Source organism: Equus przewalskii, chromosome 21 (assembly GCF_037783145.1).
Source record: "Equus przewalskii isolate Varuska chromosome 21, EquPr2, whole genome shotgun sequence".
Taxonomy (NCBI): domain Eukaryota; kingdom Metazoa; phylum Chordata; class Mammalia; order Perissodactyla; family Equidae; genus Equus; species Equus przewalskii.
In genome coordinates, this window is record NC_091851.1 from 8020537 (window position 1) to 8040665 (window position 20129).

General features: G+C 39.8%; 1 protein-coding gene across 44 annotated transcripts in view; it reads left to right on the forward strand.

The window, feature by feature from the left end:
- The window catches only part of KIF16B (kinesin family member 16B), a 276843-nt gene that overhangs the window by 100257 nt on the left and 156457 nt on the right, over positions 1-20129 (forward strand). For 2 of the 44 annotated variants that reach the window (XM_070589550.1, XM_070589558.1), the window contains exon 1: positions 517-663. The exons of 39 other annotated variants lie outside the window; for them this stretch is intronic. The gene's annotated coding sequence lies outside the window, so the exon portion shown is untranslated. Of the gene's footprint in view, positions 1-468; positions 664-20129 lie in introns of those variants that run through there. 3 more of the 44 variants (XM_070589552.1, XM_070589563.1, XM_070589575.1) reach the window with 3 other exon arrangements.

Below are 20129 nucleotides of genomic sequence, written 5' to 3' on the forward strand. Positions count from 1 at the left end.
TGTATAGATGTTGCCTTTTCCCCCCTAGTACTTTTCTTTATTTTCCTCATTTTTGTTGTATCCTATTATTCTTTTAAACTTGGCATTTATGGGTGGAGAAGTGAGACACACGTCTGTTTGACAGTTTCAGCTATCTTGAATATAACTGAGCACTAAAACAGCCCTTTGAGTACTGGTCAAAGTCAAAGGAAGGCTGTGCACACACCTTAAGAAGGGCTTTTGAGCTTCCCAGCCCACAGGAGATTAGCAAGAAGCAAATTAGAAGTGGGATAGGAGCTGTGAGGAGCAGGCTCAGATAGCAGGGATAAATGACAACCTGCCAGTTTTAGAAAAGGCACAATAATTTAAACAAGTCCAAGCACTTTGACGGCCCCCTGGTTTAGGATGAAAGCAGCCTCCACCCCACCTTCCAAAGCCCAAACTGAACGAAGGCAGATGTTGAGTTCTGTGCACGAGTCATTTGAAGTCATAATGGTGCCTGAGAGTCCCAGCGGTCGAGGACAGTGTGCTCTACTCAGGAGACAGCAAATGTGCTGTTCCTTTTAGGAAAATTGCCCTCGAATGTAATTGCATTTGAGAAAATGGTTTAGAGCTTTTTAAAAGAAGCCTGGGCTTTCAGAAAATTCTTTGGTGGACAATACCTGACACCCACCCCCAGCCACGGTATTGGTTAAATATGATATTAGTGGATAGTTTTAATATTTTATGTTCATGTCCTCTCTCTGCAGTTACAAGCTTCTTGAGGTCAGGCACTACATTTCATGCTTCTCTGTATTACTCAGGGTAGGTAGTCAATAAATATTTGTGTATGATAGTCTTGGTGATGAGGGCATAACTCTCAAAAGTCAGAAATATCTGTATGCCTGTAATTAAATTTATATTAAATTAGTTTGGCAGGAAATCATGACTCCAGGCACTTGTTAAAAAAATGATAGTCATATAAGTATTAGAATTGGTGAATGGGGAATTGATGTTTGCTTAATATAAGTTTTAAAAAGACTTCTGATTTGATTAATGTTCATGGTTAAAAGAAAGCTGACTGGATATTAGTTGTATTATGTTTCATTGGGAAGTGAATGAAATTGCCTTTCAGAATAATAAGAAAACTAATACCTTCCATAAATATTGCACCTTTCTTCAAAAGAATTCAAAGCACTTTCCGGAAATCATCTAATTAATCTCTTTGGCTTTCCTGCAGAGTGGCTGGTGGGGCGTGCTGTGGGTGTGCATGTGCGTGTGTGCACATTTGTATGTGGATTTCCTCCCTTCCTCCTTTTCTCTCTCCCTCCTTTCTTTCACTTTTCATTTCATCTAACGTAAGCTATTTTCTGAAGCTAATCTTGGCTAGAAAGTAGTATTTTGTTATATTAACCACATTTATTCATAAAGACAGAGTTTTCTGGGAAAAGTACAGCATATGCTACCCATACACATCAGACCATTATTGAAAAATTGATATCAGAAATGCTGTTAGAACATGAGTTTCAGCAGTGGCTTCCTGTTTTGACTCTTATCCTAGAATTTGATTTCTTAATAACTGCTTTTATTATCATGCTCACCTTTGGATGAGCAATTGCCTAGGTGACAGAAGCGAGTCATTGATTGGAAGAGTGAAGAACTGTGAGAAGGTGAGGTTATTCCTGATTTAACATTTTCTTTTCATGTGGAGCAGCTATGTTAATGTTTCGTCCTCTCTGCTGGCCTTGCTCACTTGGGCAGTTGTGGATGCTGCATCTGTCATTTCCTTTAGCTGCTCTTCATCGTCGGCAGCCTCAGTGCCTTTGTGGATTGCTCTCACAGCAGCTGCGTTTTGGCAGGCAGTAATGTGGCTCACAGCAAACCTACACTGTTTGATCTGGGTTGGGGCAGAATCTTTAATGGATTTCTTGATTGATTAAGGTAGAAGGGCCTCACGAAGCCAAAAGAAAACTATTACCACCCCCCTCCACCTCCTGAAACACTGATTTTGAGCTTTCCTCTTGGTTGTGCTTTACTTGGGTAGTGCAGGGTAGTGTTTTTTCTTCCTAGAAGAATAAAAGTATCTTACATCCAATTTTTTTTTTTTTAAAGATTGGCACCTGAGCTAAGGTCTGTTGCCAATCTTCTTTTTTTTTCTTTCTTCTCCCCAAAGCCCCCCATTACATTACATAGTTGTATGTTCTAGTTGTAGGTCATTCTGGTTGTGCTATGTGGGACGCCGCCTCAGGACGGCCTGATGAGCCCTGCCATGTCTGGGCCCAGGATCTGAACCGGCGAAACCCTGGGCCGCTGCAGTGGGGTGCAAGAACTTAGCCACTCAGCCACGGGGCCGGCCCCCCATCCATCTTTTTTTTTTGTGATCTTGAACCAGTGATGCAGATGTGGATAAGCCAGGAAGCTTTCCTTGATTATCATCATGCCCTGTTTCAGGACCTTGTCCGTGTCAAGGGAGAGTTCCTTATCTGGGGGAGGCCTTCCTGTGACTCCTTATTAACACCTTGAGCTGGAAGTTTCAAGATTGCATGAGGCAGACACCTTTCAAGACATTATTCATAGTCCTCTTTGTTTTCTACCCAAATAAGGCTAGACAGCATTTGCGGAGGACCTGCTCAGCTGTTAAATGAATATCTGATTATAAATCACATTCAGGCTTTTCGTGGATGAGGCAGAAAAGGCTTCAAAAGGCAGAGGGTGTTCGGAACTCTCTTAACCCCCACCTCCCGTTTTAACATCTCATGGACCAGAAATGAAAGGTTGTGGTGACATTAAATTGTAAGTCCATAACTTCATTTGAGCAGTCAGCCATTGAGTTTTAATTATTAGATAAACAGCGAATATGATTTCTGGGCTGAGATATTGCTTACAGAAGTTTTGCAGCATTACATGTTTTCTGCCTTTTTCTGAGTATGTATAATTGTCATTTAGCAACAGCACCCGTAGATTTAGAAATATTAAGTTGGTGGCACAATTTGCTTATTTTTCTTTTGTTTTCACAAAAAATGCAGCACTTGCATGGCATGTCTCTAAGAGGAATTTGACCTGAGGTCTCCCAAAGTTAAGGACTGTTTATCAGTATTGTCAGCAAGAGTGAGAAATTGCTGGGATTCTGACCATATTTGTCTTGCTTAGACTAGCTTGTAAATGAGAGTAGCTGGAGAGGAGGATGAGGAGGGGGAATTATCCTCACTTGTTTCTGTGTCTTGATTTGATCCATGGATGGAATCTTCAAGCATCATAGATCTGTTCCTACCCTGTGGCTTTAGAAATAGATGGTTCTACCCTTGAAGCCTAGAGCTGAGTAGTGAGGCAGGTCCTTCCATGATGGGATGAGCCTTGTCTACTCCACAGCATTCATAGCTCACTAAAAATGGTAATCAAGTTGGGGTTTTGTCTTTCCCCAGCCAACTGTGGCAAAAAACATAGGGACAGGATCTATGATCCGTGGTTCTGGGGGAGGATGTGGTATCGAGAGGTAGCAGAGTGTAGTGTTTAATGTCACGGTCCCTGAAGTCAGGTTACTTAAGGTCCAGTCCTAGATGTACTATTTACCAGTTGTGTAATTTGGGCGAGTTACTTGTGTTTCAGCTGTTATGATATTAGCCATCTCTTTTAGTGCCTATCTTTTTCAAATTCTTTGGGATTACAGTATGGGGCTCAGGGGGCTCCACCTTCCTTCAGGACCTATTGGTTAAAAAGCACACAAATTGTGTATGTTTTGGAGTAAAGCATTCATGTGTGTACGCATGTTTGTGTGCGCGCCTTAACTGGAATAAGAAAAACAGTGAGACTGTTTTTAGCAAGATCGTTGAAGGCCTTTTCTTTCTGCATTTTTGTTTTAAAGAAAGAAGAGCAGTCTACTGCAAAGACATCAATGTCAGTTTGAATTTGAGAATTTAAGCGTTGCAGAGCTGTGTATTCCAAATCAGGCCTCCCAGAGGAAATGTGAATCTGCCGTGTGTTTGTGCGAGTGAAATGTGGTGAGTTAGATTCTAGATACCTAGAAATCTTTCCCTAGATTAGATCAGACCATCAAAATTATTTGCCTGGATGAGATCGTAGTAGCTCCTAGGAGAGCTGCTTTGATTGAGCTAACTTTCGGCAATATCCCATCAGCCTCTATTGAAGGACATTGTAAGAAATGCCCTGGAAAGCGGTTGCCACCTTCACGCTGAGGAGTCGTTAAGGACTAGACTGTGGGAAGCCATCTCCTGGGGTTAGGGAGGGTGGGCACTGTGCTGAGGAGAGGTTTTGTTTTTAACTCAGACGCTGTGAATCATGAGACAGACGTGTTCCCTCTTTGTATTGGCAGATATATTTAAGGTCAGAGGCTTGTCCCACCCTAAAAGAATGTCGATGTAGGACTTCCTGGCAGTTGGTTTGTAGTCCGTCCTCACTCCTTAATTTAGCCTACTGCCGTTTTCTCTTGTTCTTTTCCCCCTTTATTTTTATTTATTTATTTATTTTGGTTTTTGTCTCTGTTATATGCAGACAGTTGTTGGGCACTAGAGTGGAAATAAGAAAGAATATACGTTGTCACTTTAGTTCCCATGAGCCATTTACTTCTTGGTTTTGACAACAGTTGATAATTCTTGCCTGAATCAATGGTTTCATTAGAAGTTGCAGAATAATGATTTTCTAATTTTACCATCCTTTGCGCTTTGTTAGCCAGCACTGTTCTCTGAAGTGGAGCTTCTCCTGTGACCAGGTCCTGTTTAGATCCTCTGAAAAGGCAGGATAAATGCTTCATTTTTTTTGCCTTTAGTTATCATATACTTTAAGGTAAGGAGTTGATTTCATAGTTACATCAAATGATGACAAATAAGAGGGTTTTTTTTTCTTTCTGGCTTTTCCTCTGATGATGATGATGATGATTATAGAATTTTGGAATTTCCTGGATTCAGTGTGTTTCAGTCAACTACAATCATTATTCTTTTTGATGTACAAATTCTCACAACTTTGTTCAGTGGCTGTTTTTAACCTGTGTCCCTAACACCTTAGAAATCTTTGAAAACTTTCTTGTTTTGTGCCAGAACAAGATGTCCCTGGTACGTGTTGAACCTTTTCTGTCTGAGAGTTGAAATTAGCCGTTTCTTTAGGGAGTTCTGGTTCATATCAGTGAGGAACAGCATTAGAGACCAACCTCCAAACATTGGGGTGCTCACTGCTGCTGGGGTGCCGTGGTTCTGAGCCATGTCACAAATACCAGCTCCGTATTTAGCTTGCTTGAGTTCATAATTATACATCTTTTTCCCTTAACTAAAAATCTTGACTCCTAAAACTATTAAGAAATTATTTATTTAATTCTGTGTATTATTTGATTTATTTGAAAACTGTTTCAAAACAGCATACTAATAACTAATATTAAAACTACTAAATGAAATTTTAAATAAATTTGTAGAGTCTTTTGTCCTCAGAATGCTTTCTATTAAGGAAGATATGTAGTCAGTGCAGTGTTATAAATTCACTTGAAATAATGATTATGTTTTCACTTTGATGAACACTTGGATTCATTTATTTAAGTTTATTTTCACTTTTAGCATTTAAAAATTTTAAATTATATATATTTACCTATTATGTGTTATACATAAATAAAAATTCTATATGTGTGTGTTTATGTATACATGTGTGTGCATATATAATATATATTGCATTTATGTAATTCTACAGCCTAAATCAATATAGGAAGGTGCATAGAGATAAATCTTACTTTTATCCTTGCCCCCATAAGTAACTTATTAGTCACTTGCTTATCTTTCAAGTTTTTCTTTTGAAAAATATGAATAATATGAATATGCTTTTGAGAAACAAACATAAATATATATTTTTATTCTCCACACTTGCTCCAAAAAATAAGACAAGAAAATGTATGCATTATTCTTCATCTTGTTTTTATTCATTTAGCAATATATCCTAGCTCTCCTTAGAGGTATCCCTCCCTTTTTCTTTTTCTTTACAACTGCACAGTACATCATTGTATGGATAGATATACTGTATCCACTGTAGATTGCCCCAAGGTTTCTCTATTGCTGGGCATTTTGTTCTTCAGTCTTCTGAAGTATAAACAGTATCATAAGGAATAACTGAATAACTCGTATGTGTATGTATTTGTGTGTGAAAGTCATTTCTTACTTTTTCCTACGAATTCATAGGATAGAATTCCACAGGTAAAATTGCTGAGTCGAGGATAAATTAATCTGTAATTTGCGAAGATATTGCCAAATTCTTCTCCATAGGGGTCGTGCCATTTTGCTTACTCCACAGCCTCTCAATAGAGTATGTTGTCAAGCTAAACTTTTGCCAGTCTGATAGATCACAAATGGATCACAACAGTTTTCATTTGCATTTCTCTAATGAGTGAAATTAAGAGAATGTTTTATTAAAGGGCCAATTAATTGTATTTCCTTTTCTGTGAATTATCTGTTTTTATAAATTTCTTATTTTTCTATTGGCTTTTTAGTCATTCCCCTTCCCTGAATTTCTAGGGATCTTCATGTGCTAACCCTTTGTCAGTAATATACATTGCAAATATTTTTTCCCCAATTTTTAATGTCATTATGTGGTGTGTGTCTTTATACATGAGTTATGTGGAAATTTGTGTTTGTGCTTATAAATTGTGTGTGTGTGTATATGTATATATAAAGCATATAATATAGTCATATAGTTTTTATGGTCAAATTTACTAAATCTTTTATGGTGTCTGGATTTTGAATCATAATTAGAAAGGCTTTCTCTACTTTGAGATTATGAAGGAGTAAGTATAGTGTATTTTTTCATAGCATCTGTATAGTTTTATATTTTACATTTAAATCTTTGATCCACATATAGCTTATCTTGTGTAAAATATGTAAATTATGGAGTCAGCTTTATCTTTTTCTAAATAGCTGTTCAGTTGTCACACCACATATATTTAAAATTGATCGTTACGTGACTGTTTGATATGCCGTCAGTTGTTAACTTCCCACGTATACATAGATCTATCTCTGAACTTTTCGGCCTTCTCTTTTGGTCGTCTATTCATTCAGCTATGTCACACGGTTTACGTTATTTAATTCTGTATTGTTTAATGTCAAGATCATGACCCCTACATAGCTCCTGTGGTTTGTGTTTGTCTTGTGTGCTATTGCTCCTGACTTTATTTTGAATCCGATGGATTTTGTGTTAGGTGTCTCTTGTACCTGGCACAGAAAAAAGTTTTGCTTTGCTAATCAATCTGAAAGTCATTGAATTATGCCTGTTTTTACATTTTGATACAGCCAGTATGATTGGTTTAGTTCCGTGGTATTAACTTACACATTGCTTATGTATGTATATGTGTGTGCATTTTAAAGCATCTTCCCTATGTTTTCTGTTAGCTTACCAATGTGTTTTTGTACTTCCATTTTTTAGGGAGGGCTGTACTTTTCTGTTGTGTTAAGTTACTTCTATGTCATTAGAGTCACGAGACTCTCAGTCCCCTTTTCCTTTAGTTTAGAGCATGCCTGTTGGTCCTCTGCAATGAGCAACAACAAAATTAATTTGTAGTTTCTTCCAGTTTCCTCTCCTCTTCCACTTCCACTTTGGGTCACTTGTGTAACATACCTTAGTGTTTAACTTTGTATCCTTAAATAAGGTTTATCAGCTTAAAATGCCATCCTTTCTGCCTCTGCTGTTCCTATGAGATGGCCTCTGAGTTGTGCTGTTGCTGCCTTATCAGTGCATTAACCATGCATTAACATTTACATGCTATTCACAGTCATCTTTATTCCCAAATTTGTTGAAGTCTTAGTTCTACAGTGAAATATTTTATGGGTCTTCATCACTCCCTCTTGCTGAAGTTTCTCTCATCTCTTGGTTAGATAAAGCTTGTCCTCTGTAGATTTCTCTGGAGGATCTCTCAGGAAAAATACTCCCTCAAAGCATACGTACCTGGTTCATTCATTCTTTCCTTGTGGGCGCTGCTCCATTATTTTCTGGCATTGGATTGATGTTAAAGTCAGTTGCCAACCTGATTTGCTTTCCCATAGAAGTGACTTGGTCTTTTTGACTGGCTGCTCAAAAGATTCTTCATCTTTCATTTTCCTAGTGCATGTCTTGGTGTTTCCAGGTGATTAGAGTGCTGTCCAATTCACAGTTTGGAGCAGGGATTGGTAACTTTTTCTGTAAGGGACCAGAGAGTGGTCACCTTTGTAGGCCATGTGGGCCCTGTCACAGCTACTCACCTCTGCTGTTGCAGTGTGAAAGCAGCCATGGATGATACATACACAAATGAGCGTGGCTGGGTTGGGCCACTGGGCTCCATTTTGCCAACCCCTGGTTTAGAGTCTTTATTTCAGTGACATCTGCTTGCATTAGATTTCAAATATTGGATCTGTTTGTCAACAAAAATCTCTGGAATACAAGAATTTAGTTAGGAAAGCTTTATTGTTTCTACAGTTTGCAAACTGGGGAGACGTAGTCTTTGGCAGCAAAATGGAAGTACGCTCCGGGAGAACAAGGGAATGGGGCTGCTTTTATAGAAAAATTTCCCACCCAGGTACTCAGTTCCTACCCAGGTTCCCACTCAGGTCTGCTTATGCAAATGAGGGATGTAAGTCTTCTTAGTCCTGATTGGTTGGTGCGGGTTAGTTTTATTGGTTAGGTCCAGGTGGCTGTTAGGGACTTCTGTAAAATCAGAAACTTTGGCGGAGTCAAACACTTGAGTGTGTTCTGTGGTTTTCTAAATACAGAGTATGTGACTGCGGTATCCCAGTCCTGTCATGGCCATTTGACCCCATTTTGTTTTTAGGTTAGACACAGACAGTCCATCTGGTTCTCAGGGGTCTTTGATTTCATTCTATTCTACGTTTTCCATTGTTTTAGTTTTCTTATTTGGAGATATATATGTATGTGTGTGTGTGTGTGTGTGTGTGTATTTTTCCTTTGACTACTTTTGTGTATCTGTCACTTTTTGTTCTATCCATCTATCTATCTCTGTTTCATTTTCATAGCTTTTCTCATTTCGATGCTTTATGTCTTTTACTGTGCTTTCTAGGATTTCTGTTTGCCTGTGTGTTCTTTGTACTCTAATATTCATTTCTTGCTTTTTTTTCTTTTTTCATCCTTCCTGAATTCTGTACATTTTCTTCTCCCCTCCTTCTGTTGTCTTTGACTACTCGGAGTGTTTTATCGCAACTTCTAGCTTTGCAGCTATATTTTTCTGGTGAATTTTCTTCTGTGCTGCTGAGAAATAATTTTTTTTTTCTTATAGTGGATATGGCAGTCTTGCTCACTTTTTTGTTCCTATTTGAATTATTTGTGTTTTCCTGAAGTATTTCCTAGCAGGAGGGTCCTGTGAGGGTGGAAGGCTTAGAGCGTCCTTCCCAGTTTCTCAGCGTGAGAGGTCTGCTGCTCCTACTGGAGTGGGCAGTTTCTTTGTTACACGGTACTCACTCTTTTATCCCTTTCCATACCTTTTCCCTCTGCTTCACCAGTGCTTCCTGCTCTACTCTGTTCTTCTCAGACCTGCTCAGGGCAGTTCCCACAAGGGGTGAGCACCTCTCCTTCTGGCGGTGAATATTTTCTTGCTGGTGTTTTGTGAGTCTGCTACTAACAATGTCTCTCACTTCTCACCCTCCCCTCATTCCTCCTCATCATATGCTCTCCCCTGCACACAGTTGTCATTTCCTGTGTCATCTATTCTATCGATTTTGTTTATTCTTCTAGTTGCTTTTCATGGTTTTTAGAAGTGGGAAGATTCAAGTGTGGGCAGTCTCCATACTCCTACCAGAACCTGGATAGAGCCTGTGCATTCTTTTTAAAATAGGTAAATGTGGCGGGGCCAGCCTGGTGGCATAGCAGTTAAGTTCACACACTCTGCTTTGGTGGCTCAGGGTTTGCTGGTTTGGATCCTGGGAGTGGACCTACATACTGCTTAGCAAACCACACTGTTGCAGGCATCCCACATATAAAACAGAGGAAAATGGGCACAAATGTTACCTCAGAGACAGTCTTCCTTGGCAAAAAGGGGAAGATTTGCAGCAGATGTTAGCTCAGTGCTGATCTTCCTCAAAAAAAAAAAGTAAATAAATAAGTAAAATAGGTAAATATGAGCTTATTTTTAAAACACTGAGTATTAAAATAAGTGAAACAGAAGTCTGAATAATTTTTCTTTCCCCCTGAGGAAGATTTGCACTGAGCTAACATCTGTTGCCAATCTTCCTCTTTTTTTGCTTGAGGAAGATTCACCCTGAGCTAACATCTGTGCCAATCTTCCTCTTTTTTGTATGTGGAATGCTGCCACAGCATGCCTGACGAGTGGTCTAGGTCTGCACCCAGGATCCAAACCTGCAAGCCTGGGCTGCCAAAGCAGGGCATGCCGTGGGGCTGGCCCCTGAATAAAAAAATTTTGCTTCACAGCCCTTTCTACAGGGTTCTTCGGGAATGTTTCAGGTGCGTTGCATATGCCATCTTCACCAGAACTGGGCAGTGGAGCATGGGACAAAGTTTATTTAATAATTACTTCCCCTCCTGACCTCTGTCTGTCAAGTTCACAGGACAGGGATTTAAATGAACGTGGCTAATATATTCTGAGAAACAGCATTTTTGTTTTTTACATAGTAGTAATTATTTCAGCTTAATGAAAATGGCATAGGATCCAAAAAAGGAAGTCTGCCAGCTACTTCGGGGAGCTATTTTGGGTCACTTATGATTTATCAGGAATCGCCATCAGTGAAAACTTAACTACTAAGAGAAGTGCAGTTGTGTGTGTGGCATAAACTTTCCGAGTGGCTGGAGGAGCTCCATTTTTTTTTCCTGTTCCTCATTATTCTATGAAATGTGTTTTTATGTCCCCCAAGTCTAGCAGCATCTTGCATCTGCTGCTATAAATGTCTCCCATCAGAAGGCCAAATAAGGAAGTTACAGTTATAGAAATGTTTCCCTAAAGACATTAGCCACATGAGATGCTAAATGACTTGCTCTATTTCAGTCTTTCTCGTTTGGATTTTTCTTTCTATGTGAACTAGGAAGGCAGCTTGCAGAATATATGCTGACAAGTTTATTTTCTACATAATGTGGAAGAAACATTGAGACAGAGACTTTTGACTCACCCCGAGCTGTCTGCAAATATTCAGGAATGTAGAAGATGACGCAGTCATCATCCGTGCTGCCCTGCACTCTGTTCATACTCTCCATTACTTGTCACTTAAAACAAATTGCAGTATTCTTTGGTGGAAGACAGTAAGCTATAACCTGCTCACATAATTTTTTACTATTTATCTGTCTCCAAACAGTGGCACGTTTAAGTCCCTTCATCATTGAACTCCTATCAATCACAATACGGACCTGAATACCATATGCTTGTTTCCAAATGTCCTGGGTCTCTTCTCACTTACAGCTCAGTTCAGCCAGCACCATTTATTGAGCAGATACCAGATACCAGGCACTGTGAGGTGCTGGAGTGACAGACCTGAGTGAGATGCTGTCCTTGTTCTCGAAGAACTCACAGCCCAGGGAGAAGACAGCACACAATTAGAATACAGTCAGACAGGAACAGTAGTAATAAAGCATGTGTAACTTGGGGAACGAGCAGAGGAATGAGCCTGTTGGGCGGGGTGCGTGTGTGTGAGTGTGTGTGTTTGCAGATGCACTCACAGAGTTCTCAGATCCTCTTTGGCTCTCCTGTCCTTTGGTTCCTCATACTAGGAAAGCTTCTACAGTAGAACTTTGCCAAACTTAAGCCAGTAACCTAGGATTCTGGTATTTTAAGCTAGAAGATGTCTGCTGAGTCTTTGGGCTCTGTGTGCAAATGTTTAAAGGTAGAGTTGGGGCTTATTTGTAAAGTTCTTTTCTGTTGTATTGCCAGTCCTTAGTGGTGTGAACACCAACACTGAGCTGTGTGTGGGGGTATTTGTGTCTCTTCTAGCTTCCTGTTTATTTCCTTTATGATCTAAATTAGCAAAGATCTATAAAATAGGAAGAGGTTAGAACTTAAACACAAGTAAACTTTACATAGATTCATACTGAAGTAGACTAGATTGCATTTAGAATTTAAAAAAATCTGTGTTTGCCCTTTGTGTTCCATCGCCCAGCCTTCCACAATATATCAATTATAAAGCTTGCTTTTCTGAAAGATAGAAGTTGTCTTTCTTTTCTTTTCACCCTTAATTTAAACTTTCTTTTAATATTTCTGCTGTGCAGTCTGACAGTTACCCTCTTTAAAAACTGCATTCACCTCATGTCCCGTGGTTCCTTGCCTGAGGGGTACTCATTGAAAGTTTGCTGAACCAAATTTGTGAACTCAGTTCAGTTCTAGCAGCTATTTTTCTAGTAATTCTCTCACCCATCTGCCATCCATTACAGTTGTTGATGTAATGTAATTATTATTAATAATTCTATTTAATTTACCAATTTTGACATTTGCATTTACTTTTATAATCTTATTTCCACCAGTTAATTAAGAACAATCTCACTTTGCAGAGGTTTCAGTGCTTGCTGCCACTCCTTTAGGCCACAGCCCCGTGCCCACCTCCCTTCTTAAGTTCTTTGTTTGGACCATCTCTTATTTATCATCTCAGAGTAATTGTTTTCAGAGTGGGTTTGCAGACCTTCTTTGGGTGCTTTTGCTATTTTTTTTTTTGCAAATGGAAAACCATGTGAGTGTAGAAATTTTTTCTCTTGATCTTTTCCCCTCAAAAAGCTGTGACTGTTACTTTCTTATGTTCTGGAGGTCAGTATTGCCAAGGGAAATTCTAATATCAGCCTAATATTTTTTTCCTTTGTAAATCTTCACCCCTTTTGATACCTATAGGATTTTTAAATTTATTTTTTAAATTTTAAAATTTTTACAGTTCTCCTTTTGCCTTCCTGCTCAGAGAGCCTTTTTTTCCTTGTCACATGTTGGCCTCTTTTCAGCTTCTTTCCATTGACTCTTCGTAGCTTGTTTTTCGTTTGTTCTCTTCTCTTCCTCTGGAGTACCCATTTCCTTTCATTTAGGTTTTCCATTTTCCTTCCTCTATATTTGTCATCTTTTCCTACATTGTTTATCTCTTCATTCCTTACACTTTGCTTTCTGTGACTGCATCTCCTGTTTGTTCTCTGCTTCACTCCTTTGGTTATCTGGAATGGAGATTTTGTACTTTCCCCTTATAGTATAGAATTTAATTCTGAGTTTACACTCAGATTTCAGCCATTTCATCTCTCTCTTTTTCTCTCTGTCATTTATCTCTTTTTTTCTCAAGGACACATTTTCTTGGATTAGCTTCTGTTTTTTATTGTAAACAGAACAGAGCAAAATACTTTATTCCTGGTGTCTCGAATACATTCTTCCCCTTATTTTGCATTGCATCGGAGGGACAGTCCCTGTGTTGGCTCTTGTTGTGGACTGTTGTTGCTTGTTGTTTGGATTGTTTGCTAGTGGTTGTTCCTTGTTTGTGGTCAGTGGTGCTGGTTGGTGTTTGCTAATGTTGTGATATTGTTGTTGCTTCTGTTTGTGGTTACTTGTGCTTGTTGTTTCTTGTTGCGTTTCCCTGGGTGGGGATTTTCTTTGGTCCCCAGCACTGCCTACCTTCTTTCTTATCAGAATTCTTTGCCAGATCACAAGCTGAAGGACTGGTCTAAGTGGATTGCCCTTTGCCGAATTCTTGTTATCTTCCACTCGTTTGTTTAGCTCAGCTTGCCTTTTTGAAGAGCGATGGCCAATTCCCTCTGTACTTTATGGGATTATTGAAGGGAAGATTTATTCATAATAGATGGAAATATGTCTATTTTTTATCTTAGCATAAATGCAGCATGAGACACTGCCTTCTTTATACGACACTGCATGGGTAGCTCTCCCTCCTTCTGCCCCTTCCTGTTACCTCCATCAAATGCCACGACACGGTGTGCAATGCCCTATTCCTTCCATTCTGGCTGTGAGTGACTGTTGATGCAGAAAGAGCACTAACAACGGGAATGGTTGAGTTGGGATGATGAAGTGGTCTAGCCTACTTCAGAAAGGAGGTTTTTCCCGCCAAGCATTGGTAGTGGGATATGGAGAGGCATGGGTAGAAATCTGTCTTTCTGTCCAACCTTGCTGGTTTTTTTTTCGCTTACCTGTCCATAGTTTTACTGATAGAAATATCTCTCAGGATGTGGCCCATTATCACCAATATTTCTAAATTCCAAAGTATTTGTTAGTTTGCATTTCTTTCTGTGTTTTCATTAGCGTTTCAGTGCAGAGGTAGAAGAGAGTGGAACAGCTGCCTCTGGTGTTAGCAGTTGCCATCAGAAGCCAGAGCTTTTTTTATTAGAGATTTTAATTTGGGGTGGGCATTTTTAATGGAGTTTCCAGTGTAAGCATCTTGCACCCCTTTTCCTTTCCGAATGAAATTGCAGGTTATCCTGTAGAAGCCCTGCACCCCGCCCTTCCGTGATCAGTGAGTGTAGTCAAGGCAGTTCTCTGATCTCAGTTCAAGAAGGTGATCAAAAACGTTGGAATATTTTTCACATCAGAATGAGTCTCTGTCATTTTTTACTTATCTGCAACTTTCTTAGACTGTCTAATTTAAGGGTAGCGTTTTTAGGCCATACTAAATCTTAGAACAAGTGGAAGAAAAAAAGGAAAAGATATTCTAAGTGGTCCATATCTAACGTAAATCAGTTAAGTGCCCAAAGAGATGTATTATATTCTTTCTTCTTTTTCTGTTTTCAAGTACAGTCCATGATTTGAAGGATTTAAAGTGTTCACTTAGTTTGCAAGAGAACCTTCATTTCTTGTTTGAGGCTCTGCTGTGTGCTGGGGCTGGGAAGATCAGGTTAAAAAAGGCAAAGTTCTTGTTCTTGAGAGGTAACGTGGGAGTAGAGTTGGTGAGAATGGGTGATTTAATCCAGTGTAGGGGGGGTGTTTTGAGTCCGAATATTTTCTCAAGTTGTCTGCAAGTTCTATATAGGAGCACTTACTGCTCAGTCTGTAGTCTTCAGAAATCCACCATGCTACCTAGCGTGCCTGCTGTTGGTTTAAGCCTAAATTGATCCGGTACCTAGGATTGAAATAATATGGTCTCTAGTAATTAGATCAACATTTTCCCTGTTTCGCAGTTAGAATCCATGGACCTTTTAGGTAACTGAAGTCTGGCAGCTATAGTCTCATACTTTGTTTTTTGAATTAAGGGGATAGTCGCTTTTAAGGAATTGTTCTAATTTTGTAGATTTCCGTTGCTTAACATTTCTGTATTTTAATTGGGATCATGAAGCATAAATTGACGACATTATCACGGCATATGAGAATGCAGACGTAAAATGTTCCCGTGGGCAAGCATTAATGGAATCAAGATGGCGAGAAGAGCTCGCCACCCGGTTCACTTGGAGCCCCGAGGTATGCAGTGACATTTAAAAATGTCTGCTGAAGCCAGAAGACCGGTTCATTAGATTAATTAAAGTACAAAGTAACCCTGATCTGGTGTTTTGATAACGGCTACAGGGCTGTTGATGTTGGAACGGCCCATGTTTGACATTGTTCTCATTAAAACCACAATCGGTTTGCCTTTATGGTTTCTCCTAAACTTTTGAATTTACCTTTTAACAAAAAGTGGACTTTTAGCATTCCTGATTGTTTTCTCGTTGTTTAACTGATGCACAGGGGTAAATTTTGTTTTTATTCAAGTTGACAACCTCTTTTTTCCTGCCTCATCTCTCCCACTCCTTATGGGCCGTTGGTGACATCAAGACAGCGCGACAGGCTTCTTACATTCCCGTAGGTTGCCCATTCTGGCAGAATCCTACCGGAAGAGGTTGTCTACACGATTGATGGTCAAATGCAGGGTTCTTTTTGTTTTTTAAATTTTAATCGATTGTGCACTGATACATCTATAAAATAAAATAAAAACGAATTACTAGAATAATAAAATGGGAAACAAGAGATACATGAAAATACCAGTGCCACTGTTTTCTTATTAGAGTCAATGCTCATAAAATTACTCTGTCCAATTGCTCTTAAAGTTTCTGAATACTTGCTTTTAATTTCTGTACTTATCGTGGAATGGTGGCAAAGTTTGCAGACTATACTCTGAATCGCGCTGCTCTGGATGTAAGCACCCTGTGGTTCTGTGAAAAAGGACCTGACAGTCCTCCTTCTCTAATAGTGTTGACATGGGCAAAAACGTGACATGACCTTGAGGTTGATACTTTCAGAAAAGGTCCATGAAAATTGTTCCTTGGTTGTGACATTTGAGAGCACTTGGAATTCTAAGCCATTTGTGACTTTTGTTTGTTATTCAAATTGCTCACTTAAGAGTATATTTAAATTTTTGTAAAGTCCCTAGTAGGAATGACTTCAGATTAAGGGAGGGGGAAAACTATTTATATATACACACATATATGTATGAATACATATATGTATATAAATATATATGGAATAATATAGTATACAATATATGTACATATATATTTATTTATTCATTCTTATTTCCTTGCTTTTTCTTCCAGAAAATTCTCTAATAAGTGCACATGTGATAACTAACACATTGTACACTTGGCCCCTGGAAACAGAGGAGGTTTTTGGCCAAGGTTAAGTTTTGTGTAGAACTTAGCTTCTCAAGCCCTGAGGGAGGTTTTTGTCTTGTTTCCGATGTGTAAATGAGAGTCAGTTATGAATGTCTATCCTTTCCCTCAACCAGCACAAGGTTCATTGTACATGCAGTGTTATTCGTCTCAGCAACGTTGGAGATAGCCAGCGATTGAAAGATTCTAGGGCCGCTTAAATGCCCACAGATAGAGGATAGTTAAATAAATGAGGGTGTATCCACTCTCATTTTATATAATTGTACAAAACTTGAAGAAGCTCTTTATATACTGATATAGAATGGGAGGGAGCATTATCACTCATTCACAAAATTTAGTGAAATGACACAATCTGTTGATAATTTTAAAAAGCAGACTTGAGGTCATCAACAGTAAACCTGTTGTGCGCTTGTGCCTCTGGCTGGACAAGGCTGTCTCTAAGAGGATTGCTCCATTTCAGGGGAGGTAACTGTTTTTCTAAGGGCAGTTTTCCCCTGTTGAGAATAATTATGTGTTATAATGATGAGGTTATAAATATGTAACATTTTTTGAACTCTTTCTTGGGTCTAGGCCCTGTTGTACAGGCCACTAAATGCTTTGTGCACACCATCTTATTTAAACTTACACACATTCTGAGATAAGTAGTGTTGTCCCCATTTTACAAAAACACAGAGAGAGCAACATGAAGAACTCACCGAAGATCACAGGTCGTGAGTGGGAGCCCAGGTTCGAATCCAGGAAGCAGGATGGTAGAGCCCTGCCTCTCCTGACCAGCCCAGTGTGGAGCGTCTCTGAATAGAGACTGAAAGGTCCTCACACTCAGCAGTTCTCAAGTTCAGTAACTTACTTCTGGGGAGAGTACCCAGGTGCTGTCTAAATCAGAACACGGCGCAACAATATTTATTCAGTCCTTGTATCTGCAGTGAGTCCTGCCCCATGTTTAGAGGAAGACTCGGTGCCATATCGTCTTGCTCAAAACAGACAAGCAACAACAAAAAATATCAGAGTTAGAACAAAATAGTAGCTATTTTCCAAAAGGAAGATGTTTAGACTGAACTGATATCTCTTGTCCTCCTAATGTTTTTGTCACATCTTCTAAGAACCCACAGTAATCATCAAACAATGATGACATGCCTACTATCTGTGCCAGAAACTGTGGCTGGTGCAGAGAGGTATAGGCATATTCTTGGCCTCAGTTAACTACCATGGGAATGACTATAATTTGGTAAATGTTTCTGTTTTCTCACTGGGCATATGGAAGCACGTTAATTGTAAAGCACAGCATTGCAGGGTTCCAGGAGAAGGACTCCACAAGACTGGAGGAGCCATCCTTTCTTTGATTGGTGAACACTGTGGATTGTTGTTATAGCTTCTGTTCTGCATCATCTTCTATGTATACATACTTCTAGGCATAAAATACACGAAAAGAATGTGATGTCTTTTCCTATTCTCTGTTCCAGATTAACATCCTTTGTTAGTTCACTGTTGAAGTAAAAGATGAGGGAGAGGGAGGGCCAGGCTTTTGATCTGCTGTTAACACTGCCTCCTTAACACGTTTCAGGGCACAGCACTACACTAGAAAAGGAAGGAGTGAGAGTATTTTCAGGACAGACATAATGAAAAGGAGCTGTAGTCTGTCCCTGCAACTGAAGATTCCTTTACGGTTTTTTCTTAACCGTGACTGGACATAGACACTTTTTTTCTTTGTTGGTAGAAAACAAACCAGGAGAAAAAATTTAGTTTGTTTTCCTATTGGAAAAAAAACGTCGTTTTAGCTAATTTTAATATATTGAAATTTCAGATTTTAAGTGTCTCAGAAGAAAAATAGTATCAGTTTTTAAAGTTGTAAATGCCTTCAACAAGCAAACTAACCTTTATTCATTTTTGTGGGAGGAAGAGTTCTAAGATGGCTCCAATTCCTGTCCCCTGTTGTGTACACGAGACCTGTGAATACGATGGGTTGTCACTCCTCTGGTTATGCTACATTATATAAGACTATCATGGCAGACTGGAAGAGATTCTCCTGCTGCTTTGAAGAAGTAAGCTGTCATGTTGTGAGGGCCACTTGGCTAGGATCTGAGGGTGACCCCGAGCCAACAGCCAGCAAAAAAAAGATTGGGGACTTTGATCTTACAACTGTAAAGAACTAAATTCTACCAACAACTTGCATGGGCCTGGAAGAGAACCCTGAGCCTCAGAGGAGACCATGGTCCTGGCCAGCACCTTGATTGTAACCCTGTGAGACCCAGAGCACAGAATAGTTACCCCATGACCAGATTCCAGACCCATGGAAAGTATAAGATAATAAATTTGTGCTCAGGGCTGATCTTCCTCAAAAAAATAAATAAATAAATTTGTGGTGTTTAAGCTACTAAGTTTGTGATGATTTCTCATGGAGAAACAGAAAATGATTATAGGTTTAAAATTTCTATGTACTTTGGTTTTTCACCTTTTACAAAATTGCCCAGGGTGAATTATCAGTGGTAGTTTAATGTTGGTACAGAGCCCTCATTATCTGATGCTGTTGTGAGTGAGGCATTTGCTTTAAGTTTCTGTTTGCCAGGTTACGAAAGTTTATCTTTAGAGCAAGAAACACATTGTTACCCATTTGGGGTGGCACTTTTTCAGAAAATAGACAACTGGCTTCCTCATCATCTTAAACACAGCATAGCAGTAGAACTCTGCCTAAGTACCTGTCATGTGGATTTGTTCTAGCGTTGCTGTGAACAGTGGAAGAATTACTGGGAGGGGAAATGGCACCTCGCGCGGCTGGAAAATGGTCCGGTCTCTGATGTGGCGCCTTTGGGGAGTGATTTCCCCTGGCCTGAGTAGGTGAGGTGATTAAAACGACAAGCAGCTGAGAGGTGAGGAGTGCGACTTTACTGTAGTGTAAGGGGAGCCTGAGTGTTCCTTAATGACCCAGATGTCATCTTTATAAAACTTGAGTACATTTTATGCCCCTCTACAGGGATATTTTGAGGCCACACTTACTACTGTGCCTTTCGGTGCTAAATTGCCCCAGTTTCGCCACATGCCCATCTGGGTGAGCAGTGTGCGATAGGTTGCTGAGAGACCAAAGAAAAGACCCAGAGACACAGAATGAACGTATGGGTTTACAGGGAAGGTCCAGTGGCGGCCAGCTGGACAGCAACGTGCGCCTGCTACCACCCCCTGAGAGAAGCTGGCTTCCGTAGGCAGAGGAACAAAGGCTGTGTGCTTGCCAAGGGAGATTGTCCCTGTATGACCTGCATTCCAAGGACCAGAACCCCCCCGGAAGGCCTCTGTGTTCCCTCAGACCACGAGGGTCTTGGTGCTAACTCTCCCACAAGAAAGCAGCTGGGTTGGCCAAGCCCAGAACATTGTGAGTGCTGGCGCATAGCCCAGACAGGAGCCTCAAGGACACATGGTTTTTAAAGGGGCACGCCAGCTAATGCCCCTACACCCGCATCTTATGTTCTTGAGTCAGTTTTGCATGATAGCAGAAGCAGCAGTGCACATAGATTGAATGCTAAATGTCCTTGTCCTGTGCTTCCTCATTTCTTACTGGCCATGTCTACTCATGGTGGCTCAGGAAGTCACATTATCAAGCCTGTGTAAATTCGATGTAATTTAAAAGAAATTTTTGGTACACTTTTCTCTGAAGTATTGACATAGAA